Here is a 27,214-nt window from a genome sequence, read left to right as displayed (position 1 = left end):
ATTCTACAGATTGGCATGTCTTTGTATCAGGAATATGCTGAAGTATATTCTAAAGCTAAAGGATAAATTTGCTGAACAGTAAATATAATCTGTTGGGAGAAGTCCAAGTACTTTCTTAAGGGTTAAAATAAGTATGTAGCCAAAGGGGAGCTGATTTATCTAATATTTATTTAGTTTTTGACTTTGGTTATTAACGTGAGACAGCAATCCAACCTCATTACACTTCAGGTGATCAGTGCTGGGACCAATTTTATTTAACATTTATATAAATGATTTAAAAGACAGACTGGCACTGGAAGTTGCCAGATTTGCAGCTGACTCTGTGTGCTGTTCCAGGTAGTTAAAAGCCAAGCCAATAAGAAGAAGCTACAGGAACATCCTTTGATGAGTTTTCATGTGGCAGAGAACAAGATAATGCATTTAGGAAGAGATATTCCAAATCATATTTCTGGAACCTGAGTTGTGACCCAGAAAGGGGATGCAGAAGTCATGGAGATAACTTCCTTGAAGGCATTTATCGTAGTTGCTGCTGGGCCACAAGTCCAAGAACGTGTTGAGGGTTGTTGGGCATGGTTCTGAAAACAAAAATGATGTTGTACATAAAAATAATTATAAAAGGGGTTACCATTTTTTGACTATTATGTTCCAGGCTAAGTGATTTGCAGTCATTCTTTCATTTAATTCTCTTAACAATTCTGAAAGGTAGGTGGCATTATCCAGTTTTATCAGAGAGAAAATTTGACTCAGGGAGGTTAAGTGACTTTCCCAAGTCAGCCAGTATGTGGTGGAGTTGGGACTCTGGTCTTTTGATTGTTAATCCTAAATGGTTCCCAGAATATTGGGAGGCATCTCTTATAACTTGTAGTAGGTTAATTTAGGGTTTATGAAATGCTGTTCTATGCCTTTGCTGTGGCAGCTTTGGATGTCATTACCACAAGAGATAGTATCTAGATATTTTGAAAGGATTTAGAGACATTCCTTTAATTCCTGATTTTTAAGGAAAGCTAGGGATGTTTTGGTGTACAGTTTAACCCTCGAGATTGGTAAAGCAGTGCTGGCCACTCATAAAATGTTTCTCCTGTTAACTTTATAAAATGCTGGATCATTAATGGGCATTAATAAAGCTAACATTAGTTAATAAGGAAAATATTGTTTGGTAGAAAAGACACCAGAATAGAAGTCCAGAGACCTGGATTCTTCTAGTGGTATAAAATAGCAGTATGGCAACATTAGGATAGCATTGAAACAGGCATAACATTCTTTCTCTGGGAGGAGAGGAAGGCTTGAGCTGTGTCTTAAGAGATGAGCAGGTAAAGAGGGGTTGTGGAGTTCTAGGCAGAGGGAATAAGCAGTATGTTAGATGAATCTTTGAACTTTTTTGAACTGCAGATTTCCTCAGATTTGAGTTAAAATTCAAGAAAATGTTATATGTACACCCACACACACACACATTTTATGTTTGTTGATTTTGGAATCCCAAAAAATGAGGTTGTAAGAACCAACTGAGTAAGTATATGTGAAAGTGCTTTGTCAAGTTTTAAGCGCTCCACCGATAAAAGAGATGGAGGAATACTGATGTTCTCGTGAAGGATGGACAAAGAGGATGCTGTGAAAACTTACGTAGCAGGAGGAGAAAAGTTCAAGAGGAGAAACAGCAGAAGTGGGGAAGGGAGGTGTTAAAGATGAAAGAGAGGAAAGGATAGATGTGAAGAAAATTGAATTATAGTTCTCTTTGTGCCTGTCGATCACAAGGAGAGTAATAAGTCTGTAATTGAAGGCTTTTAACATTAATTTACTGTAAGGAAGAAGCTCAGCAGGTGGATGAAACCTTGTATTCACTTTTTCATTTAGTCTGTACTGACCATGTTAATAAGGCTGTGAAAATAAGCTAATTGAGAGTTGGCTGTATTGTCTGATTGTTTCTTCACTCATTACTTCTGTACAGGTTTAGCTAATGGCTTTAAATAGTATAAGGGTACTCAAAAAAATAAAATACGCTGGACTGAGTTACTATTTAGTCTAGATTATTAAAAATGAAAGGGCATAGTGTGTTTAAGGAGAAGGGTGAAGTTTGATCTGTCAAAATGAGTGCAAAAGAAAATTAGGAAATCAGACTAGAATGAAGGTAGAAGGGGAACAAATTGTGACTAGTCTCGTATGCCATACTAAGAGTTTGGATTTTTATTTTGTTTTATAGGTGAGGAAGTCACACAAATAATTTGGTGTTTTGGAAAACTATAGTTTTCTAAACAGTCTGGAGGAGCAGAGATTGGAGACATTTATTTACCAAGCATACATATGGTAGGGTGAGTGAGGCATTGTCCCTGGCCTCTGGATGTCAAGGATGCCATTTAAGGCTCTGCCCTAGTTCAGGAAAGAGATTTTAGTGATCTGAATTTTAAGGAATTTGTAGTGGAGATAGAAACAAGAGCACAGATTGCAGAGATATTTAGGAGTTTCAAGTCCTCCAGACTTGGTTAATATTTGGAGGTGATAGAAGTTGGGGATGTCTAAGATTCCTGACTTGGCAGTAGAATAACGTGCAAGTTTGAGAGGGGGAATACTGAGTCTGCTTTCAGATAGGTAGTTATGCTTTTTACGTAAGTAATAACGTGATCAAGATATCGTTGGAAATATTGGGTGTAGCTTAGGAGCATGGTCAGATTTATATTTGGAAGGCAAAAAGTTTATAGTTGAAAGTTATGAAATTAAATGACTAATGATCATAATTCCTATATAATAATGCATGCAGAACAAAAAGTAACTGCCAATATTGGCACTTAGTTCAAGAATGTAGACATTTTTTAATATTTACCTTTTGCCTGCCTCCAATGAAACCCCTACCACCTAGCTTTACAAAGAATATGTAGAAATATTTGCTGCAAGAAAGCCAGAAATATTTTAGTGTCCTTGAAACTGTGTACTGCATCTTGTCCGGCCATCCAGTACAACACAGGGAATTTGTAGACAAATGCACTTCCCTAGTCCTCACCTGAAGTCTCTTTTTGAAATCCTGTTTGCTTCTTTGGGCTGGTGAGGTAGTCTGAACAGATCCTGAAGCCTGAAGGCTTTTTTCACCTTTTTTAAAATCTAGTCCAGAGCAGCCTTCATCAACCATCTCTTTGCCGCTCTTTCTCCCCTATCCCTCCAGCCGTGTAGAGCTTAAGACTCTCGCAAATAGAATGCACTCCAAGAGGGAAAAGTAAAAACAGCACAAGAGAAAGAACCTTGAAGAGGACTGTAATCTTGTCAGTTCTCTCCAAAGGTTCTACTCTCTAAGCCAGAGGATGGAGTTGGTGAGTCATTAAGAAGAGATGTCCAAATCCAGTAAAATAAATACATCTATTAGGAGCAAGATCTTCAAGTGCTGAGGGAATTTGGAAAGAATCTGAGGTGTTTTAGCACTTAGTGGAAAAGATGAGTTTTTGGTTCAGTTTTAAAGGAGGTAGAAAGACAAGGCTGCGCAGTGAAAAGTAAGAATAACACTATTAAGAGGTGGGGAAAACAGTACCAAGGAAGTAGAACATTAAGGAAGAAAAAGCTAAGGAACTGGTGAACAGGATTCCTCATCTAAAATGCACAGTTTAAGTTGGGATTAATGAGAAATTAGGGTAGTTAGGTGATTGAAAACTAAAATTTGGAATTGGAACTCCTTGCAGCACATAAGTAGAAAATTGAACATGAACAGAGGAGTATTATAACACGATTTAAATAGCAATTAAGCACTTATGGAAGATGACAACTATTATGTATAGTTTATGATGTATCTAGCACTGGTTTATTTATATACTACCTAAATCCCTTATATTTTCTCTTTTTGTTTCTTATTGTTTATGTACTTTTGTAACCGTGGTTCTCAAACTTTCCTGGGCAGAAAAATTATACAAAGCTCTTGTTTAAAATTGGATTCATCCATGTTACATGTAACAATAGTTCCTTTTAGTTGCTGACTAGTATTCCATTTTATGGATATACTGTAGTTTGTTTATCAATTATTATTGTGGAAAGGATTGTTTCTAGTTTTCACTCTTATGACTGAAGCTGCATGAATATTCTTCTAGAAGGCTTTTTGTGACGCTGGTATTCTTCACTGATAGGTGAATGCCTAGAAGTGGAATTGCTGGGTTATAGGATAGGTGTATATTTAACATTATGAGAAACTGACAGAACAATTTGCAAGGTGGATTTACCATTTTACACTCCTACCAGCAATGTTCCCTCTTCCTTTCTTTAATGGAAGAGTTTGGGTGCAATTGATGTTGTTCCTTAAATGTTTATAAAATTCATCAGTGAAGCCATCTGGAGATTTTTTATGGAAAGGTGCTTAATTAAGGATCCACTTTTTAAAAAAATAGATATAAGACTATTCAGATTTCTGTTTCTTTTCATTCTTTTCTGTTTTGATAATTTGTGTCTTTCGAGGAATTTGTGCATTTCATCTAACTTGTCAAATTTGTTGGCTTGAATATTAATGATACATTTTGTGAAACAATATTTCCTTTTAATGTTGGTCAGATCTGTACTGATATTCCCTTTTTCATTCCAGATATTGGATACATTTTGTCCTTTCCCCCCTTGATTAGTCTAGCTAGGGGTTGTCGATCTTATCAGTCATATTAGTCCTTTCAAATAATCAACTTCTAGTTTTGTTGATTTTCTCTGTGGTTTATCTGTTTTCTATTTCATGATTGGAGCTCTTATCTTTCTTTAATTCCTTCCTCCTTACTTCAGGTTTAATTTGCTCTACTTTTTCTAGCTTTTAAAAGGTGAAAGCTCAGATCATTAATTTTAAAGTTTTTTTTTTTTTTAATTATCGGCATTTAAAGCTATAAATTTTCATTATCATTCCATTCAGAATATTTCCTAATTTCTCTTGTAACTTTGACTTTGACCCATGGGTTGATTCAAATAGTGTTGCCAAGTAATTTCCGACTATTTGGGATTTTCCAAGTATTTTGTTACTGTGTTTTCAGTTAATACCATTGTGGTCAGAGACCACACTCTTAATAATTTCAATTCATTTAAGCTTTTTTATTGTTTTATGGCCCAACATATGGTGAATGTTGAGTGTGTACTCGAGAAGAATGTATATGCTCTTGTTGTTGGGTGGAGTATTCTGTAAATGTCTTTTAGATTAGGTTGGTCTTTGTATATCTTATATTTTTACTAATTTTCTGTCTATTCTGTCAGTTACTGAGAGAGGAGAGTTGAAAGTTTTTATCTACCATTTTGGATTTGTCTATTTCTCCTTTCATTTCTATGAGATTTTGTTTCATGTTCCAAGCACTGTTACAGCACTCTTAGGTATATGCACATTTAGGATTGTTAAGTTTTGCTGATGAATTGACCCCTCTGTCATCATGAAATGTCCCTTTTTATCCCTGGTAATTTTCCTTGTTCTGAAGTCTCTGTGTCTGATACTGAAATTTCTTTTGATTAATATTTGCATGTTGTATCTTTTTCCATCCTTTTACTTTTAACCTATTTTTATCATTATATTTAAAGTGGGTTTCTTGTAGACAGCATGTAATTGGGTCTTGCTTTTTTTTTATCCGATCTGACAATATCTCTTTTATTTTGGTGTGTTTAAACTGTGGGTTGGCAAGTTGGCTGACAGACCAAACTTGACCTGCCACGTGTTTATGTAAATAAAGTTTTATTGGGACACAGTCATGCCCATTCATTTACATATTGGCTATGACTGCTTTTGTGCTACAGTGGCAAGGTTAAGTAGTTGGGACAGAAACCATATGGTCCTCAAAGCCTGAAATATTTTCTGGCTCTTTATAGAAAAAGTTTGCCAACCACTGGTTTAGACCATTTACACTTAATGTAATTATGGATATGATTGGATTAAAATGTACTGTCTTACTGTTTGTTTACTATTCTGTTTTCCTTGGTTTTCTATCTGCTTTTGGATGGGTTATTTTTTATGATTGCATTTTATTTCTTCTATTGGTTTATAACATTTCTCTTAAGATTTTTTTTTTAGTGGCAGTCCTTATAATTTATTAATCAATTAATAACAGTCTGCCCTCAAGTAATATTATACCACTTCATGTGTAATGTAAGAATCTTACATAATGGTATACTCCCAATTTCTTCCATCTTTTGTCCTTTTTTGTCATACATCTTGATTTTATGTGTGCTTTAACTCCATTGCTGTTCTTTTTGCTTTTTGTCAGGCAGTTACCTTTTAGAGCAATTAAAAATGAGAAAAATGTCTTTAATATTTACCTTCATTTAACCATTTTTTTAGATCTTCATTTCTTTGTGTTGATCCAAGTTTGTGTCTTGTATCATATTCCTTTTGCTTGAAAAACTTCTTTTTACATTTCTTATAGTGCAACATTCTCTCTCTCTCTTATTTTGCCTTTAGTTTTGAAAGTTATTATTAGTGGATATAGAATTCTAGGTTTTCAGGGGATTTTTCCCCTTCCAGCACGTTAAAAGTAATATTCCACTATCTTCTTATTTGCGTAGTTTCGTTGGACAAGAACTCTGTGGTGATTCTTATATTTGTTTCTCTGTATGTAATGTGCTTTTTCCCTTTGGCTGCTTTTAAGATTTTCTATCACTGGTTTTCAGCAACTTTATTATGATGCCCCTTGGTGTGGTTTTGTTTGTATTTATCGTTGGGGTTTATTGAGCTTCTTGGATCTGTAGGTGTATTGTTTTCATCATATTTGTAAAGTTTTTAGCTATCTTCAAATTTTTAAATTCCCAAGTATTTCTTGTCTCTTCAGACTCCAATCCTGCATATGTTCGTTCAACCACTTAATGTTAACTCACAGGTCACTGAAGCCTTGTCCATTTTTCTTGCACTCTCTTTTTCTTTTTGCTTCAGTTTGAAAAATTTCTGTTGCCCTGTCTTCAAGTACACTGATTTTTTTTTTGTCTTCTTTGTCTAATATGCTATTATGCCCATCCAGTTAATTTTTTGTATCAGATATTCTTTTTCTCAGTTCTAGAATTAACATTGGTGTTTTTTTTTTAAATAATTTCCACTTCTCTGTTGAGATTTTTCTTTTTTTTCTTTATTATGTTCATGTTTTCTTTTAAGCCTTTGAACTCTTTTCTAATAGCTGTTTTAATAAGGATCTCAAATTAAAATTCTCTTTATCCCTGCCACTTCTGGATCCTGATTATAGGTTACCATTTCTTATTTTTTCTTATGTCTGGTAATTTTTGATGGAGTTATGATGTTGAGTGTCTTGATTTTTTTTTCTTTCTTGAGTATTAAGTTTTGTTCAGCAAGCAGTTAGTTTATTTGTAGATCAGCTTGATCTTTTTGAGTTTTGTTTTCAGGGTGTTTTTGGTTTTGGCTTTGGGCAGTTCTAGAGTAGCTTTCAGCTTAGGGCTAGTTTGAGCCCATTACTGAGGTGTGCCCCTTCTTGTGTCTCCCTTAATTGCCACATATGCATCAAGGTTTATTCACCCTGGCTGGTGGAAACAGAATGATCCTGGCCCTGTGTGAACTCTGGAAGCTGTTTGGCCTAGAGCTCCCTAGTATTTGTTATTTTCTTGGAAGTTTTTCTGTGTTTAGCCTCATAGATTTGCGCACCACACATATGCAGATTGTATTTAGCCAGAAACGCAAGGAAACCCCTTTTGCAGATTTTTGGAGCATTTCTGTTTAATTTCTCCTTTGTGGTAATATGCCCTGCAAAGTCTGGCTGTCTCAGACTCCATAGATTCTAAGCTCTTTGTCACCTCAACTCAGTGAGACTATTGGCTCTATTTGGGCTCCCCTTCCCTGTGTTGTAGTTCCAGACAGAAGGCTGGAGCAGTCTTTGGGCCCACCTCATTTGTTTCCCTTCTTTTAGGGGTCATGTTTCTACACTGCCTGTTATCCAGTGTCTGAAAACAATTGTTTCATATTTTGTCTGATTTTCTACTTGTGTATGGCAGGAGGACAATTCTGGATCTTGTTATCCCCTTTGCCTTTGTTTTTGAAGGATATTTATGCTGGATATAGAATTTTAAGTTGTCAGCTTTTTTTCTTGTAGCACTTTTAAGTCATCATTTCAATATCTTCTAGCTTAAGTTGTTTCTGATGAGAAGTTTTTCCCCTCTGGCTGCCTAAAGATTTTCTCTTTATCTTTGGTTTTCAGCAATTTTGTTTATTCTAGGACTAGCTTAGCCCTATTACAGAGGCACAGCCTCTCTGGGGTCTCTGTCAAATGCATGTCATGTTCAGTGAGGTCTCTCCACTCTGGCTCCCAGGAATTCGAACGTTTCGCAGACCTTTGCAAGCTCACACTCCGCGGTTGTTCTTTCCCCAGATTTTATTCTTTGTCTGGCCTCACGGAGTCTTGCTTTGTGCATATGCAGCTTAGTCTCTAGGCAGAGAATTAAGAGATCTCTCTACAGATTTCTGAAACTTTTTCTCTCTACAGCTCCCTTCTTCCTTGTATTCTGCCTTTTAAATTCCAGTGACTTCAGTAGCCTCAAACTTAGAGTTCTATTTTCTCAGCTCGGTGAGATCTCTGTGTTCTTTTTTTGGTTTCCATTCCCTGTGGCACAAGCAGAAAGCCAGGGCTTTCATGAGTCTTTGTTTCCCTTCTCTCAAGAATCTCAGTCCTGCACTGCCTATTGTCCAACATCTGAAGATAACATTTCATATATATTACCCAGTTTTATGGTCATTTACAGCAGGAGGTCTAGCCCAGTAGCAGTTACTCCATCATAACTGGAAATGACTGTAGAATTTAATTTTAATTTTTCTTCTTTTTAAAAACGCTTGATAATTTTTGGTATATCATACGTTTTAGAGTATGGCTTCATTTAAAAAAAAATACGCATAGAAGAATAATTTTATGTTTAAAATGGATTTATGCAATTCATACTATTTTTAATTAAAGGCATTTACATTTAATTAACAGAGGTAAATTTGTCAAACAAGCAACACTGGAAAAATTGCTCAACCACAGATAAATATTTATTTACTACAAGAGATATTGTTTCATAAAAGATTTTCTTCTAAGCTTATGAAATAAGATTATGGAAAAAGCCTAAGAGGTTAGAACCATTAGGTCATAGACTACGTGCTTTAATAGGTCTCTCATATAAAAAAGAATCAAGTGTTGGCAAATCAAGTGTTGGTAGGAGCATAAATTGGTACAACTTTCTAAATGGCTATCTTAGCTCAGGCTGCTATAACAAAATACTATAAACTTACAGTATTATAAACAAGTGGCTTATAGACAACAGAGTTTATTTCTCACAGTTCTGGAGGCTAGAAGTCTGAGATCTCGGTACCAGCATGACTGAGTTCTGGTGAGTTGCAGACTGCAGAGTTCTTGTGTCCTCACATGGCAGAAAGGGAGCTACTAGCTCTCTGGCTTCTTCTTGTAAGGGCACTAATCCCATTCATGAGGGCTCCACCCTCATGATCTAATTACCTCCCAAAGGCCCCACTTCTATATACCATCACACTGGGGATTAGACTTCAACATATGAATTTCGGGGGACACATAAATTCAGTCTGTTACAATGGCAATTTGGTAATATTCAGAATCCTTAAAAATGTTCATACCCCTTGCCCAAATTTCAGTAAGGAAATAAGAGATGTGCACAATGTATGTGGGGGTGTGTGTTACTTATATTACAGTGCTATTTATAATGTTAAAAAATTGGAAGCCTCTTAAATGATTAAATTATGCTATAGACATATAAACAAATATTATAAAACCATTGTAAATCATGTTCTTTAAAATTTTGAGGGGGCTGGCGTGCACTTTGCTTTGGCGGCCCGAGGGTTCACAGGTTCAGAACCTCAGGCAGGCACCGCCGCACCGTTTATCAAGCCATGCTTGGCAGCATCCCATATAAAGTAGAGGAGGATGGGCACGGATGTTAGCCCAGGGCCAGTCTTCCTGAGCAAAAAGAGGAGGATTGGCATCGGATGTTAGCTCAGGGCTGATCTTCCTCACATACATACGTACATAAATAAAATAAAAAATTGTTTTGATATACTGATTATAAAAAAAATAATTGGCAGGTGATAAAAATCATGAGCTTTAGGATGTTTAAGGGTTTAAAGTATAAGAAAACGTTCACAATATAGTAAATGAAAAAAGTAGGATGAGACTTGAGTTTCTTAAAAAGGAAACATTTATTAAAAAGATAAGATATAAAATAAAATATGCTAACTTTGCCTAGTTAGATTATAGGTTATTTTTCAGTCATCTCATATACTATTTTTCACATTTTCTACAATAAGCGTGTACTATGTTCATAATCATCCAAAAAACTTACTTTAATTTTTAAAATTCTGATAAAATTAATGATTGGGAGGGTGAAGGAAGAAGGATTTAGTGATTTTAGTTTTTCTCATCTTGATTATACCTCTTTTCCATTTTTGCATATACTTTAGCTTTAGCTTTATTGGTTTCCACTTAGTGAAAGAGACATTGATTCTTACACTGTGTGTGTAATGTATGTCCTAAACTTTTTCCAAACTAAGGCAGTCTCCCATGTTTCATAGTTTAAAATTGTGGTTTCTAGCAAGCACTTCTTTGTACATTTAAATAGAATTAGTATTGCTTTCTTTCCTCCCTTTTTGCTTTTTTCTGGAGCTGTTTTTTAGAGAAGTTTTTGTCTTGCTTTCTCAGCCACTGTTACTGCCCACCTCCTTGCAGGTGTGGGTGTTAAGCACAGAATGGAAGTCATAGTCTTTAGTTTTCTCAATAAAATATTATATTTGCTGTCTCTATCCTTGGCATCTTAAGCATATGGACATGGTGCTCTTCAGGAACTCACTCTAGTGACTCAGCTTCACATTTTTTGCTATATATAGAACATGTTAGAAATCCAGTGGAGAAAGTTAATATTCAAAAGAAGAGACAAAGGAATGTTGTGGTTAATGAACAAAGACAGACACATCCTCCAGGGAGGTGCCATTCATACCAGACCTCAGAGAACGACCTTAACTTGAATAGTCTGGTGTCTGTTCATCAGCAATTGCAGATCCAGAAACTCAGTTTGGTCAGGGGAACTGATTTCATGCTAGGCAAATTTACTGAAGACTCATATGGAAAACAAAGTTAATTTCTTAACTTACATTAAGAAATAATATCAAGTCATGGTAGTTTGATGGCCCACATTTTCGTTGCAGGGCTGCATCTACCAAAGGGATGTGAACGATTGGGTCTCCTAATCAGCGTATGATTGTCCTGAAGGCTCGAGACAGTGGTACATTCTTCTTTGAAAACCTTATTTTTAGGCTTTCTGAAGGGCTCTGTAACTATGGGCAAATTTCTTAACCTCCTGAGCCTCGATTTCCTCATCATTAAAATTGTCATAATAACTAGCTACCTCAGAGAACTAAAGCAGGTAATGCATGTAAAGTGGCTAGCCCAGTGTCTAGCACATAGTTGCCTTTCAGTAATTGTTCAGATGATCTGTTTTCTTCTTCTGGCTCTGAGGCCTGGAAGTTAAGAAAGGCACTCTTGATCTTTTCTTGCTCCCTGCAGACATTGCCGGGAACTCCACTGTGCTTGGTGTTGTAGAGGTACTAACACTACTTCATTTACAAGAATATTGTTGTTCTGAGTCATTAAAATTTAACACAGTCTAGTGAAGAATTGTGATGAGTCTTTGCATAGGTTATGTTTTACGTGAGATCTAGTAGCCATTTTAATATTTTGAGACTAAGGTAAGAATCATTCTTTTAAGGAATTCAGTAGTGTTTGCTTTTCCAATTTGGCATTTCTAAAACAGCTTGATATTTCTTGTGAAACAAACAAGTCCAGATAACAGATTTAATAAGCTGTTTTTACTCAGCTGACATATAATTTGTGTTCTATGGTTAATATTTCTAATTCATTATATTTGTAGATTGTGATGTTGTAAAGGACCTCATCCACTTCCCTTCCTTTCGGATGAGCTTACTGAGACCCAGAGAACCAGACTGAAACTAAGGCAGACAGCTGATGCATCATAGGGGGTCCCTGGGACTGTGAGGTGCCAGTGCAGCTGGGCCCAGGACAGTAAGGCCCTTGATATGAGTCTGTGCTCTGGAGGAGGCAAGAAGAGCTGCCAGCTCCTTCTTCTGGGTGTCAGCATCCTCTCTTTCACATGGTTGTGAGAAGGCGGTATTGAATTCAAGCAGTGAGCTTGCCATAGTCCTGAGTTACAGACATCCTGAGGTGAGTCCCTTCTAGAAGGAGCCCCTTGCCTGCCCCTCCTTCCTTGCTTAGCCAAATCCAAATCAGAGGTGAATGAAAAAATTTCCCCTTTGTGTCAGGTACCACGTCTCCTAACTAGGCACTCTGGGGCAGTTGGGACTTTCTCAGGAGTTTTTAATTGCAGCACTGAGACAGGTCTCGAGACTGCAGCACCCTCTTCTTCTTACTGTATCCCAGTGCCTCATTCCATCAGATGAATTTATTTTCTCTTCTGAGTTACCGTTTGACTTGTATGGGAGACTTGTTAAAGAATGTTTTGACATCTATTTAGATGTTATTCTCTAATTGTTCCATGTAGTACTTTCTTATATTTATAGTTCTGGCGTCTAATTATCTCGTGAGTCTGTATTGTCTCCTCAGCTAAGTTCTTGAGGACCTACAGCATTTTGATCTCTTTTGTATGACCCTTAGGGCTTAGAATATTTTAAGCATTCAGTAATTAACTTGTTGATCAATAGGTAAATATTTGTTATCAATTTTTTAATTGCACCAAACTTTACGTTGTAACATACTTTCAGCTATAGAAAGAGATGGATTTGCTATTTGAAACTCATATCCCCAGAAGATTTAAGATTGAAAAGAGTTATAAAAGTGCTGTTGTCATTTGAAAGGAAAGGAAAAGTTAAGGATAGTGAGGTTGGTCACTTATTTAAATAAATGACTTTTGGTCATCTGGTTGTGTTTTTGTTTTTTAACATCACACTCTAAGAAGATCTACTAACTTTTATGGCAGTCATGCAAAAATATATATAGTTATAGAGAATAGCTGTCTTGAGTTATAATCTTCTGTGTGTTTTGGTGGACTGATTTGCTGTGGGTTTATTTCTTGGGAGAAAAAGAAGAAATATTTCATGACTTCTTAGGATGGTTTATGACCATTCTTAATACCTGATCCCAGTCAGCATTCTTTCCCCCGCCAGATTTATTGAGATATAATTAGAAAATAAAAATTGTATGTATTTAAGGTGTATAGTGTGATGATTTGATATATGTATACATTGTGAAATGATTACCACAATCAAATTAATTCACACATCCATCACCTCAGATAGGTACTATTTTTTTGTGAGAACATTCAAGATCTACTATCCTAGCAAATTTCAAGTATACAGTACAGTAATATTGACTAAAGTCACCGTATTGTACATTAGATCCCCAGAAATTATTCATCTTATAACTGAAAGGTTGTACCCTTTGACCTATATTGCCCTGTTTCTCCCACCCCCTAGCCCCTTGCAACCACCATTCTACTCTCTGCTTCTGTGAGTTGAACTTTTATAGATTCTGCATGTAAGTGAGATCATACAAGTACTTGTCTGTGTCTGGCGTATTTCACTTAGCTTAATGTCCTCCAGGTTCATCCATGTTGTCACAAATGGCAAAATTTCCTGCTTTTTTGTGGCTGAATAATATTCCATTATATATATATCTCTCTCACATTTTCTTTATCCATCTAGTCAGCATTCTTAAAAGTGCATATTTTTTGTGTCAAGAGGAATCAGATGAGAAAAATATGGATAAGCGATTGTAAATCTGTAACTGCGATTAGAAAAAACAAGGCACGTACCATACTGATAATGGACAATAATGTCATTTCTATTCCAGGGACCAAATGAATATCTAGTATGAATGTGGAATCTTCATTCAGACTTCCTTTTGATTTGATATCTGCTGTATTTGTTTTGTCTCAAATTATCTTTTTTACATGATGATATTAAATATTCATGTTTAGTTGATGTTAGGTATTAATAGCTTCTGTGGTTGGTTGAGAGAGAGAGTTGTTTCTGAGTCTAGAATTTATACCTATGCCATATCTTTGTAGGTAGTTTTTTAAAATTTAAGTCACCTGCCAGCTGTCTTTGCATGCTCCCATTTCGCTGATTTACACATACTCAAAATATTTACTTTTGAGCCTTAATTTGTAAAGAATTAGAAAGTTCTGAGATAATTTATGCTATGTATTTTTAAGAGCTTGAAAATTTTTTTAATTTACATACAGTAAATTTGCCTTTTTTAGGGGGGAGGGTTTATAGTTCTATGAATTTTAACTCCTATGTAGATCCGTGTAACCACTACCACAATCAGGATACAAAACAGTTCCATCACCCCAAAAACTCTCTCGTGCTGTCTCTTTGTATCACACCCCTGACCCCTGGCTATCCCATCTTAATCCCTGACAACCACTGATGTCATATAAATGGAATCATGCAGTATGTAACCTTTTGAGACTGGCTTCTTCCACTCAGCATAAGGCTTTTGAAATTCATTCAAGCTGTTGCGTGTATCAATAATTCATTCCATTTTATTGCTCAATAGTATTCCGTTGATAAACTGCGCTACAATTTGTCTGTTTACCTATTCAGGGACATTTGGGTTGTTTCCAGTTTTGGGTAATTATGAATATAACTGTTAACAACATTTATGTATAGTTTTTGGGTGAACACAAGTTTTCATTTCTCTAGGATAAATACCAAGGAGTGGGATTGCTGGGTCATATGGTAAGTGTATTCTTAATAAGAAACTGCCAAACTGTTCTTTAGGATGACTGTTTCATCTTGCATCCCTACTAGCAATGTGTGAATTGTGGTTGCTCTGCATCTTCTCCAGCATTTGGTGTTACCAGTTTTTAAAAATTTTTTTAGCTGTTCTAATATCGTCATGCCTTTAATTTGGATTTCCCTAATGGCTAAAAATGTTGACTATCTTTTCATGTAGTCAGTTGCCTTCCATCTATTCTCTTTGGTAAACTCTTCGTTCAAGTCTTTTGCCATTTCTTAATGTTTTCTTCTATGCATTTCTTCTGTGTTTTCTTGCTTTGAGTTTTGAGAGTTCTTTGCATATCCTGGGTACAAATCTTTGTCAGATATGCCATTTGTAAATATTTTCTCCCAGTCTGTAGCTTGCTTTTCATTCTTTTGGCAGTTCTTTCACAGAACAAAAGTTTTTAATTTTGAAGTCCAATTGATAATTTTTTTTCTTTTATGGATTGTGCTTTTGGTGTCATATCTAAAAATTCTTTGCCTAATCTTATGTCACAATGATTTTATCCTTAGATTCTAAAAGTTTTATAGCTTTGCATTTTATATTTAGACCTATGATCCATTTTGAGTTAATTTTTGTGTAAGGTGTAAGGTTTAGGTTGAGGTTCATACATTTTTGCCTATGGATGTCCAGTTGTTACAACTCCATTTTTGAAAAAAACTACCTTTCTCCATTAAATTGCCTTTGCATATTTGTCAAAAATCAGTTGGCCATATTTATGTGGATCTGTCTCTCAACTCTATTCCATTCTTCTCTCTTCCTTCCCCAATACCATACTGTCTCAGTTACTGTAGCCTTAGAGTAAGTTTTAAAATCAATTAGTATGATTCTTTCAATTTTGTTTTTCTTCAAGATTGTTTGGCTATTTTAGTTCCTTTGCTTTTAATTTTAGAATAAGTTTGTATCTACAGAAAGTAACCTGGGGACAGTGGTTTGATTAGAACTGTGTTAATCTGTAGATCAAATGAAAAGAATTGACACCTTTGCTATGTTGAGCTTCCAGTACGGGAATGTGATATATCTTTCCATTTATTTTAGTCGTTTTTTATTTCTTTAATAGTGTTGTAGTTTTCAGCATACAGCTCTTGTACATGTTTTGTTAGATTTATACCTCATTATTTCAGTTTTTTTGGAGCTATTGTAATGGTGTTTTAAAATTTCAGTTTCCAGTTCATTGCTGGTATATAAAAATATGATTGAATTTTGTGTGTTGACCTTGTATCCTATGACCTTGTAATTTTACTTATTAGTTCTAGGAGATTTTGTGTAGATTCTTTGAGATTTCTATGTAGACAATCATGTCTGCAGATAGGAACTTTGTTTTTTTCCTAATATGCATGCTTTTTTTTTCCCTTGCCTTCTCACACTGGCTAGGACTTCAAGTATAATGTTGAGTAGAAGTGGTGAGAGTGGATATTATTGACTTGTTCCCAGTTGTAGGGGGAATGCATTCAGTCTTTCACTATTATTTATGATGTTAGCTTGTCCTTCCTTCTACTTAATTTGAATTTCTTTTGCTCTCCTTTTTTTCTAACTTCCTAAGGTGGGCACTTAGATTATTGGGTTGAGAATTTTCTTCTTTGCTAAAGTAGGCATATAAATGCTATAAATTTTCCTCTGAGCATTGTTTAACTGCATTGTATAAATTCTGATATATTTTTATTTCCTTTCAATTAAGAATATTTTCTGGGGCCGGCCTGGTGGCGTAGCAGTTAAGTGTGCTCGCTCCACTGCAGTTGCCTGGGTTTCGGATCCCGGGCATGCACTGACACACTGCTTGTCAAGCCATGCTGTGATGGTGTGACGGCGTCCCATATAAAGTAGAGGAAGATGGGCACGGATGTTAGCCCAGGACCAGTCTTCCTCAGCAAAAAGAGGAAGATTGGCGACAGATGTTAGCTCAGGGCTGATCTTCCTCACAAAAAAAAAAAAAAAGAAAAAGAATATTTTCTAATTTCTTTTGAGGCTTCTTCCCTGACCTGTAGATTATTTATAAGTGCATCGTTTAATATTGAAATTTTTAGAGATTTTTCTGTACTGATTTCTAGTTTTAAGTTCTTATGGTCAGAGAACATATTTTATGTTACTTCAGTTCTTTTGTTTTGTTTTGTTTGTTGGTGAGGAAGATTAGCCCTGAGCTAACATCTGTTGCCAATCCTCCTCTTTTTGCTGAGGAAGATTGGCCCTGGGCTAACATCTGTGCCCATCTTCCTCTACTTTTTATATGTGGGACGCCTACCACAGCATGGCTCGATAAGCTGTGCGTCGGTCCGTGCCTGGGATCCAAACCTGCGTACCTGAGGCCGCTGAAGCGGAGCAGTAGAACTTAACCACTATGCCGCTGGGCCGCCCGTTACTTCAGTTCTTTTAAATTTGTAAAGATTTGTTTTATGAACCAGGATATGGTCAGTCTTGGTGAGCATTCTCCATGTACTTGAAAAGAAAATGTGCTCTGCTCTCGTTAGGTGGAGTGTTCTATAAACGGCAGTTAGATCCAGTTGGTTGATGGTGGTGTTTATTTCTATATCCTTGTTGATTTTTTGACTACTAGTTACATAGATTACTGAGATAAGAATATTGAAGTCTCAACTGTAATTGGAGATTTGTCAGTTTCTCCTTCCAGTTCTGTCAATTTTTGCTTCATGTATTTTGAAATTCTGTTGTTAGGTGCATACGCATTTAGGATTATTATATCTTCTTGATGAATTGTCCCTTTTATCATCATATAATGCCCTTTTTTATGCTTGGTCGTTTTCTTTGCTTTCAGATTTACTTTATTTGATATTAGTGTAGCCACTTAAGCTTTCTTTTGATTAGTATTTCCATGATATATATTTTTCCCATCCTTTTATTTCTAACCTACCTATATCATCATATTTAAAAGAAATTTCTTCTAGGTGGTATATAATTGGATCATCTTTTTTTTTAATCCATCCTGATAATCTTTGTCTTTTAATTGATGTGTTGATGTGTTTTACATTTAATATAATTACACTTATGTGTTTGGATTTAGTGCTACCATTTTATTACTTGCTCTCTGTTTGTTCTTATTGTTCTTTGTTCCTCTTTTTCCCCATCCTGCCTTCTTTGGGGTTATTTGAACAGTTTTTAGTATTCCATTTTAATTTATCTATTATATTTTTTTTCTATATCTCATTCTAGTGTCAGTGATGTGTGTGGTTACTCTAGGGATTATAATATATATATTTAAATTTTTATAGTCTACTTAGAATAACCATTTTTCCACTAAGTGGAATGAAAAAATCTGAACACTCTATATCTCTTTACCCTCTTCCTTTTTTGTTGTATTGTCTTATATATTACATCTACATACATGGAAAACCCCATCTGACAATGTTGTAGTTTTTGCTTTCAACTGCCAAACATATTTTAATGAATTCAAGAAGAGAAAAATAGTTTATTATATTTACCCGGATGGTTATCATTTCTTTATTCTTTCTTCATTACTGATGTTCCGCTTTTCCCTTGGCATCATTTCCCTTCTGCCGTTTACTAATTCTTTTAGAGCAGATCTGCTGGCAGTGAATTCTCTTAACTTTACCTTCACCTGAGAATGTCTTGATTTCACCTTCATTCCTGAAGGATATTTTCACTGGATGTGGAAATTCTGTGTTGACAGTTCTTTTCTTTCAGCCCTTTAAAAATATGCCATTTCTTCCTGGACTTGTGGTTTCTAGTGAGAAATTCACATTCATTCAAACTTTTGTTCCCCTGTAAGCAATGCATCACTTTTTTCTGGCTACTTTCAAATTTTTTCTTCATCTTTAGTTTGACTGTGATGAGTTTGGGCATGGATTTCTTAGGAAGGAGTTTATTCTGTTTGAGTTGTCTGAGCTTCTCAAATCTGTACATATGTTGTGTCTTTTACCAAGTTTGGAAAGTTTTCAGTCATTATTTCCTCAAATACTTTTCTGTGCTGCACTCTTTCATTCTCCTTTTAGGATGCCAGTGACACCAGTGTTAGATCTTCTGGTATCCCAAAGGTTCTTGAGGCTCTATTCATTTTTTTTTTTCTCTTTGTTCTTCAGGCTAGATCATTTCTATCAATCTCTCTTTTTGTCTTCTCCATTTTGTTTATTGAGCCCATCCAATGAATTATTAAAGTTATTGTATTTTTCAGTTCTAAAATTTCATTTGGTTCTGTTTCTTTGCTGAGACCTTCTATTTATTTCAAAAGTATTTGCCCTTTTTGGAGCATTTTTATAATAGCTACTTTAAAGTCTTTGTCAGATAATTCCAACATCTGTGTCATCTCTATGTTGATGTCTGTTTATACATGGCTAAGTTGAGATTTTTCTGGTTCTTCATATGCCGAGTAATTTTGGATTGCATCCTGCAGTATTATATTATGAGACCCTGGGTCTTGCTAAAATTCTATGGAGAATGTTCATTTTTGTGTTTTAGCAGGCAGTTGACCCTGTTGGGTTCAGCCTACAAGCTGCAGCCAGCTTTCTGTGGGTTGTGATCTCAATGTCAGTTTGGTTTTCAAAGGCTGCAGCGCTTTGCTATTTGGACCTGTCCTGTGTGTACGCTGCCCGTTGGCCAGTTTGAGATAGGTGACTGTCTACTTTGTTAAGTTCTCAAAGTTTTTGGTTTGCTGTTTAGGATGAAATCCAAGCCACGTTCAGCTCTGGAGTGAGCCCAAGAGTTCATAAGCAACTTTATGGAGCCGCTTTTCTGAGTTCTTTCCACTCAGCGATTTCCTCTATACTCTCCACTTCCCTGGGGGCTCCTTATTCAGTCCTCTAGCCAGAAAGCTTGCCTACTCTGCTCACTTCATGTGATTGTGCCCACATCCAGGGACAAGTGGTGAGAGCACAGAGAGGAAAAAGAAGGTTGGGGGACGGGTTTGCTCCACTCTCTTGAAACCACAGCTTCTGGGATTGGAGAGGAAGATTTCCCTCCTTCAGACTTTTAGGTACCTGTGGGCCCCTGCTGTTACTGCTAGGAGATCCTTTGCGTACTCAAGCCTGAACTAGAGGGCCTCTCCTGGAACATTGTCTACAGTGCTGTCCCCTTCCAGATTTCCCCCCTAATCCAGATGGCAGGATACAAGAGGGATAAAAGTAAATCCAGCCCCGGTTCCATGATACTTGGAATTCTGGTCTTCTTCCCCAGTTTACTTGCTAACATTTATTTTTCAGAGTTTTTAAATAGTTGCTCCATACATTTTGTTTAGATTTTATAGCTGTATTCAGCAGGCGAGACAGGGTGGAGTGTTTTTACTCCATCTTAACCAGCACTGGAACCCTGTAGTGTGTACTTTAAGTATGACATTCATTTTTCCACCAACATATGTAGTTATCATTTGAGTCCTCACCATGTGCTGGTCACTTTAAATATATTATTTGCTTAATTAACAACCGTCCCCCTTTTAGACATGAGGAAATTCAGGGGTAAAACCGTTAAGCTATGTCCAGAGAACACAGATATTAAATGACAGGCTGGGATTTGAACACAGGTATTTCTGACACCACGGTGTGGTCCTGGGACCAGCTCTTGAGAACTTGTTAGAATGCAAAATATCTAGCCCCGTCTCGGACGTACTAGATCCGAATTCTGGGAGTGGAGCCCAGTAATTTGTTTTGATAAGCCTCTGTTATCCTGATGCATGCTAAATTTGAGCACCACTTCTCTATGCTGTGGGACTTCACAAGCACTAGGTATGTTTTAGTTTCTTAGCAAAACTTTTTTTTGTGTGTGTGAGAGGAGGATTAGCCCTGAGCTCATATCCGATGCTGATCCTCCTCTTTTTGCTGAGGAAGATTGACCCAGGGCCAGCATCTGTGCCCATCTTCCTCCACTTATATGGGACGCTGCCACAGCATGGCTTGACAAGCGGTGCATCGGTGCGCGCCTGGGATCCGAACCCGCAAACCCCGGGCCGCCGCAGTGCAGCGTGCACACGTAACCCCTGTGCCACCGGACTGGCCCCTTAGCAAAACTTTAATATAAGAAACTGAAGTAACTTTTCACCGTTGTTTGACACATAATGGTAGTATGCTAAGTAAGAACTAATTTTTTTACTGAAGTCATTAACATATAGCTTTAAAATCACACTTTTCTATATTACTCAAGATAACAGTAGTTAAAATATAAATACCGTTAATTAAAAAATTTAAAATGTTGTGTGTGTGTGTGTGTATATATATGTAAAGAAGTCAGCATAGATGTGGTTTTCAGCCAATAAATCACTTAGCCTCTGATAATTACTGTGTTATATAATGCTGTGTATTTTAAATTTCAGGATATTAATACTGTTTGTCCTAGATTTTGGGGTAACTTTTGATATTGGCCTAGATTAAGATTGGGTTGGATAAAATGACCCATATTTGGAAGATAGATCCTATTTTGTGTAATTTTATTTTTTTCATAGGAGATTAAATGTATAACTAAATTTAGTTGGCATACCCTCGTAAGATATTTTATATAGATTTACCAATCAGAAAAAAAATCTATTAGACTACATCTCCAGAATCTGTTTTTTAAATTAGTCTACAATCCACATATACCTTGAGGTATATGTAGATTAATAGATTAGATTAGTAGGTATATGTAGGTTAATTATGGAGCATTGTCTCTTGTGAGGAACTTGGGAGTTAGAAACACTGTTCAAATCCCATCTCTCCTCTTTCTAATAGTGTGGCTGGGGATTGGGGCAGAGAAGATATTAATTCTCCATTGTACAAACAGATTTTATAGTTATCATTATTTATATTAGATTTTAAGTATGTTACCCTGTGGTGTCTGCAATAGTAAGACACATACTAACTGCTGAGTACTATTTAGGGAATGTCAGTATTAAGGTGAAAAGGGCCTTGCCTTCAAGAAGCTTACTATCTATTGAAATAAGTGGGAAAACAGTGAGAATAACAGTTGTTATTCAAAAAAGTGATTGCTATGATAAAGATATGTACAGGGTACTGTGGGTATGGTGTCTTGGAGCCCGGCTAGAGCGGAGAGCCCCACTGTTAGTATTTGAAATCATCTGTGGTGGTATGTACATCACAGAAATCAGCACATGCTACCTACATACAGTCAGTTCTTCTATAACAGGACATGTGCATTCCTAAAAATCATCGAGCTTAGGGAAAAATGGGATTGGGGCACAACACTCAAACTTCTTCAGTAACACATTTAAAAAAAAAGTAGGAACCTAATAAAAATGGAAGCCCAATTTTACATGGTAAAATGGTTAAGAAAAACATAAATATTATAATAAATATGATGTTTTGCCTTGGAAAAGACCTGAAGTTTGCTTGTGGAAGTGAGTGTGGGAAAGTTTCCGCTTCTCAATTATTGTGAGATGGTGGAAGGAAAGTGTCTGAAATCTGAGGGAGAGTTCTGCCGGGTGTAGGTGGGTGTGGCTCCTGACACAGGAGGTGAACTCAGGTAGCTGGGAGATGTCTGAGGTATGTGTGTGCTGTGTATTCCTGCCGCACAGCTCTCTCAGTGGAGTGCAGTGTTCTGCATTCATCTAGCCTTTATCGGCCCATGAGCAAATAGGATTCATGTTGTGCTCGTGTTGTTCCCTAATGTAACAACCACATTGAAACAAATTTGAGTTTTCAAAACAAATATTATAGCAGAACTGATTGTATCAGGCTTTTTTCCCCTTCTGAGAGCTAGTTTACCAACACATCTCTGGAGAAGGAGCTCTTCAGTCAGCCGGGAGGAGTCTTGGGAGACTTGACAGAGAAGATGGCACTTGAACTGAGACCTGATGAATGAGTATAATATTTATCCAGGTGTAGTATAAGTAGGGGGAGGGCATTCCAGGCAGCATGCAGATGTAAGCCTGGTGTGTTCAGAAAGCTCATAGTAGTTCAGTGTTAAAAAAAGGTTAGAACTTGGAAGGAAGGAAAAGGAAACATTGTTAATAAAACTTAATAATTAGCCAGCCGCCAGATTCTCAAGGGCCTTGTATGGCGCTTGAAAGAATTTACATTTTATCCCTGGGGGTAGAGAAAAACCACAATTTTTCAACAGACACTGATTTTTGTAGCACTCCCTGGTGATAGTATGGAGGGTGGATTTGAAGGAAACTCAGCTGGAGTCTGGGATCTAGTGAGCTAAGGAAGAACTAGTATGGATCTTGCATAGGCTTGACCCCTTTGAGAATATTGTAAAAGCTATAGATGCTGAACTATGTCCTTTCTGTGTTCCTAGAAGTCGCTGTTACTATAATACTGTTTCTGATTTTAAGGGCTAGGGCCATGAGAGTTACTCTTCTGTGTGGTGATGAGTCAGGTGGATTTATAACCAGTTTTCACAATAGCTAGTTTCACTGTTAGCTTCATTTTTACAGTGTTTAAAAATGGTGGGTAAATCATCCTCAGAGATGTTTCATCATTGTAATGTGCATTCATTGAGAATAATTACATGGGTCAAAGGTCTCTTTGCTCATTGAACTCCTATTTTTGCTCAAATTATTTTCTAGTAAAGAATAACCATTGTAAGAGATGAATAAATGTCAGGTGAAATTCAGGGGTTAAAAAATGATATAACTACATCCTTTCAAGCAAAAGTTAGATGCAAATGATTTGAATTACCAATCTGAATTAGGTCTAAATTAAGAAAGCCATCTATCCCACCCTTTAAAAAAATTAAATCTTTTTTTCTCAATATTCTTTAGCAAGTGTTTTGATTTCTTTTACCAGATTAGGGTGCTGATAAACCTCATAATCTGGTTGAAGATACTGAAGATACTCTAAACCTAATTGAAAACAGGACTATCAGGATAAAACATAAAAAACCGTGTCCTACAGTTTTCTACTTAATAAACTCCAGTATGTGATCAGCGTGTAATAAATATTTGTTAAAAGGCTAAAATGCAGTACTTAAGTTTAGAGAGGGCTAGAGACAAAAATAAGGGAAACATTGTGAGACTTTTTTAGAATTTTCTGATCTTTGAAACTTTGAAGAGCATAATCAATGGATTATGGATTCACAGCAGCCGTATGCCCTCTCAATAATTTGTCTCTGATACTTCTATGAAGTAACAATTGCTGCTGTTTTTTTGTGTGTGTGAAGCATTAGTGGTTGTTTTTTAAATTACAAAACTAAAAATTTACAAAAATAATACATGCTTATTGCAGAAAAATAAAAATACTACTTGCTTGAATAAAAATTGAAATTCTTAATAACCTTAAAGAGCACTGATTTTTTTTTCTCCCTCATCATATTTATAACTCTTCTTTGATAGGGAAAGGTATTTGATCATCGAATACTAAATTCCTACTATAGACTAGATGCTGTTCAGCTCTTACTAACCTGTGACAGCCACTTGTGAAAGGATACCATGGGTTAGGCATATAATAAAAATGAAATGTACGATCATCAGATGGTCATAGTTATAGTATAATTCACTGACCTCAGTTCACTTTAAAAGGCCGATTCTCATCTTTACCTCATCCAGACATTACCAAATTATATATATGTTCCCTCTTTTCTATATTGGCCATATTCGTCTTCCTTGACTCTCTCAGGAGTCCCAATCTTTTCTGTGCCAGATATTATTTCTTCTAGTCTTCAGCATTTGCAGAAATAATAGTGTGCCTTTTTCTTATAAAATAAGACTTTCTTTTTCTCCCTAACCCCTGTCCTCACCATACCTTAATCCATACTGCTTTGATTATTTTCTGACTGAGCCATTTGGCTCTTCTAGAATATGCAGAGAATCATCTGTGAAGTCATAGTCATTTAATACGACCAAGTGCAGGAATGAAAGCACCTTTTTTAGCGTGGCATGTAAGACCTTGTAGAGTTTATTTCTCCCAGCTTTTCAGGTTGCTTTTTCTTTTACTCCACTCACTGCCCTATCCTTCAGCCATCCAAACCACCCCTCACCTTTGGAAAGCCAAACCCTTTCCTGAGTCTGTGCCTTTACATTAGCTCTGCCTGAAATGCCTTTCTCCACTTGGCAGGCAACTCATTCTTCAAAAGCCAGCTCAAAGTCACCTTTTCTGTGAAGCCTTTCCTGATCCCCTGCATTAGTTAGGATTAGGCAAATAAGAGAACCTCCAAAAATAACAATGACCTAAAAACGAGAGTTTATTTCTCTCCTATAAAAGTTTAGAATTTGCAATGTAGGGCTGAAATGACAGCCTGCTCCGCGAAGTCATTAGGGAAGTTATTTCTAGCTCACAGCTTCAGAATCGCTCAGATTTGACTCTTGTCCTCATGGTCCAAAATTGAGGTATCTTTGTTTTAAGCAGCATGACGTATGAAGGGACAAAAAAGGGACTAAGGGCATATGCGAGCTATCTCTTTAAGTTTCCCTAAAGCTCCCACACTACATTATCTGCTTGCATCTCCTTGGCTGGAAGGAAGGCTGAGAAATATAGTCTTTATTCTCAGTGGCTCTGTACCACCTAATTACATTATTATGGAAGAAAGGGAGAACAGGTGTGGGGTTCAGCTAGCAGTGTGCCACACTCCCCCAGCTAGAGGTAGTTGCTTTGTGCTTTGTGTTCCTGACAGTACTCTAATTAATTAGCATTTAGGTTGTATTGTTTGCCTTCTCCACCGGGTTGTAGACTTCTCAGAGACTATCTTTTTCATTTTTTTATCTTCAGCATCTTACATAAAGTTTACCATATAGTCCCTGCTCATAAAGTATTGAATGAATGGGTAAAGACATTCCAAAAGATTACAGCAGAGTTATCAGAGATATAAGCAGGTGACAATATTTAAATACACATGTGAACACAGGTAATTGCTTATGTAAACCTTGATTTCTTAGACTTAAAAATTTTTTTTTCTATTTTCTCCATTACGTGGAGGGATGTGGACACTGCCAATAGTAGAGGGCATGGCTTCTCCTTTTCAATAATGTCTCAAAATTGATTGACTGCACAGATAGAACACAAAGTTATTTTACAAATTGTATATTCTTCTCTGTTGTACTTTTTTAAAAAACGTGGTAAAATATACATAAACGTACCATTTTAACTATTTTTAAGTACATTCACATTGTTGTGCAACCATCACCACCATCCATCACCAGAACTTGTTTATCTTCCCCAAGTGAAACTCTATACCCATTAAACACCAACTGCCCATTCCCCCTGCCCCCAACTTGTGGCAGCCACCATTCTGCTTTCTGTCTCTGTGAATTTGGCTGCTCTAGGAACCTTATATAAGAGAAATAAGACAATATTTGTCTTTTTATGACTGGCTTATTTCACTTAGCTTAATGTCTTCAAGGTTCATCCATGTTGTAACATGTGTCAGATTTTCTTTCCTTTTTAAGGCTGAATATATTCCATTATATATATATGTACCACATTTTATTTATTCTTTCATCTGTCAATGGATGCTTAGGTAGCTGTGTTACACTGTTTTTTGTAACATTTTTGTTTTCTACAGGTATTTTCAATATAAACAGCATCTTATTCTTTTGTAATTTCACCACCACTACCCTCACACACAAACCACAAAATTACATACCTTTTTAAAAGGAAATTTAAGAAAAGTGCAAAGAAGATCAAAACAATCACCTATATTAGGAACTTATTTTTATAGGAAGTAATCCACCCCCTCTCCTAGTCACAATTTCTGAAGTATAAACTAAAAAATAAAATTAAGTTATGAAAAACGTTATCCTGGTTTCAGATCTGGAAAATAGGTACAAGAGAAGAATTAGAAGGAAATATAGCAGCTTTTCACAAGAAAAGATTAGATTTTGTTTTAATTAAGAGTTTCTTGAAGATATGGTAAAGACACAGGGGAGTACAACCTGTGAATCCCTAATCTTTTGAAATATGGAGATTTTACCATGACTGGACAATGAGAAAGAAATTATAGCTGTTTCTTGGTGGTTTTGCTTTTATGAAATTTCTCTAGTATTAAAGAGAAAAGCTTTATGAATGGGTGGAGAGAGGAAAATTAGCTCCATTCCTATCACCTGACTTTCTTTGTTATCAGATGGCAGTTAGTTTAGTGACAGTAATTATTATTGGATGTTTGATTACTGGTAATAAGACTGATTCTAGAAAATTCTGTTTTTTGGCCTCTATCCCACTGAGTACATAGTGCAAATTACCAATCAAATTCTTTTACTAAAATTCTCTTTTACAAAAATTCAAGCTTTCGAATAATTATTTAAGTAGAATATATGTCCGGTAGTTTAAACAGAATCTCATAGAAATTTTCCCATTGCAGCTGATAGTCTGGTCACTTGGCAGAATGGTGAGTCATACTTCAGTAGCCAGTGCACAGACCAGCTGTTGATTTACTCAGTTGCTTGAGCCGAGACCGAAGCACCGGAACAGAATGGAGCACCTTGGCTCTGATACCTTTTTGTCTTGTCCTAAAAATCTGGATGTAAATTTCCATCCTCCCCTAGGTGTTTTGAGTTACAAGAAGTGGTCTAAGACTTCCTTTTCTTTTGAATCTTATAGTAGAGTTGTAGAAATAAAATTGACATGCCTGAAATGATCTAAAAAGAAAAGAACAAA

At 36.2% G+C, this 27,214-nt stretch overlaps 1 protein-coding gene across 5 annotated transcripts in view; it reads left to right on the top strand.

The window, feature by feature from the left end:
* SOCS5 (suppressor of cytokine signaling 5) overlaps positions 1–27,214 on the top strand; it is a 60,600-nt gene that overhangs the window by 5,819 nt on the left and 27,567 nt on the right. The window contains exons 2-3 of one of the 5 annotated variants that reach the window (XM_058551298.1): positions 11,120–11,196; positions 11,842–12,152. The exons of 2 other annotated variants lie outside the window; for them this stretch is intronic. The gene's annotated coding sequence lies outside the window, so the exon portion shown is untranslated. Of the gene's footprint in view, positions 1–11,119; positions 11,197–11,808; positions 12,153–27,214 lie in introns of those variants that run through there. 2 more of the 5 variants (XM_058551300.1, XM_058551299.1) reach the window with 2 other exon arrangements.

The sequence above is a fragment of the Diceros bicornis genome, chromosome 12, assembly GCF_020826845.1.
Source record: "Diceros bicornis minor isolate mBicDic1 chromosome 12, mDicBic1.mat.cur, whole genome shotgun sequence".
Lineage (NCBI taxonomy): Eukaryota > Metazoa > Chordata > Mammalia > Perissodactyla > Rhinocerotidae > Diceros > Diceros bicornis.
This window is presented reverse-complemented; position numbering and strand designations above follow the sequence as displayed.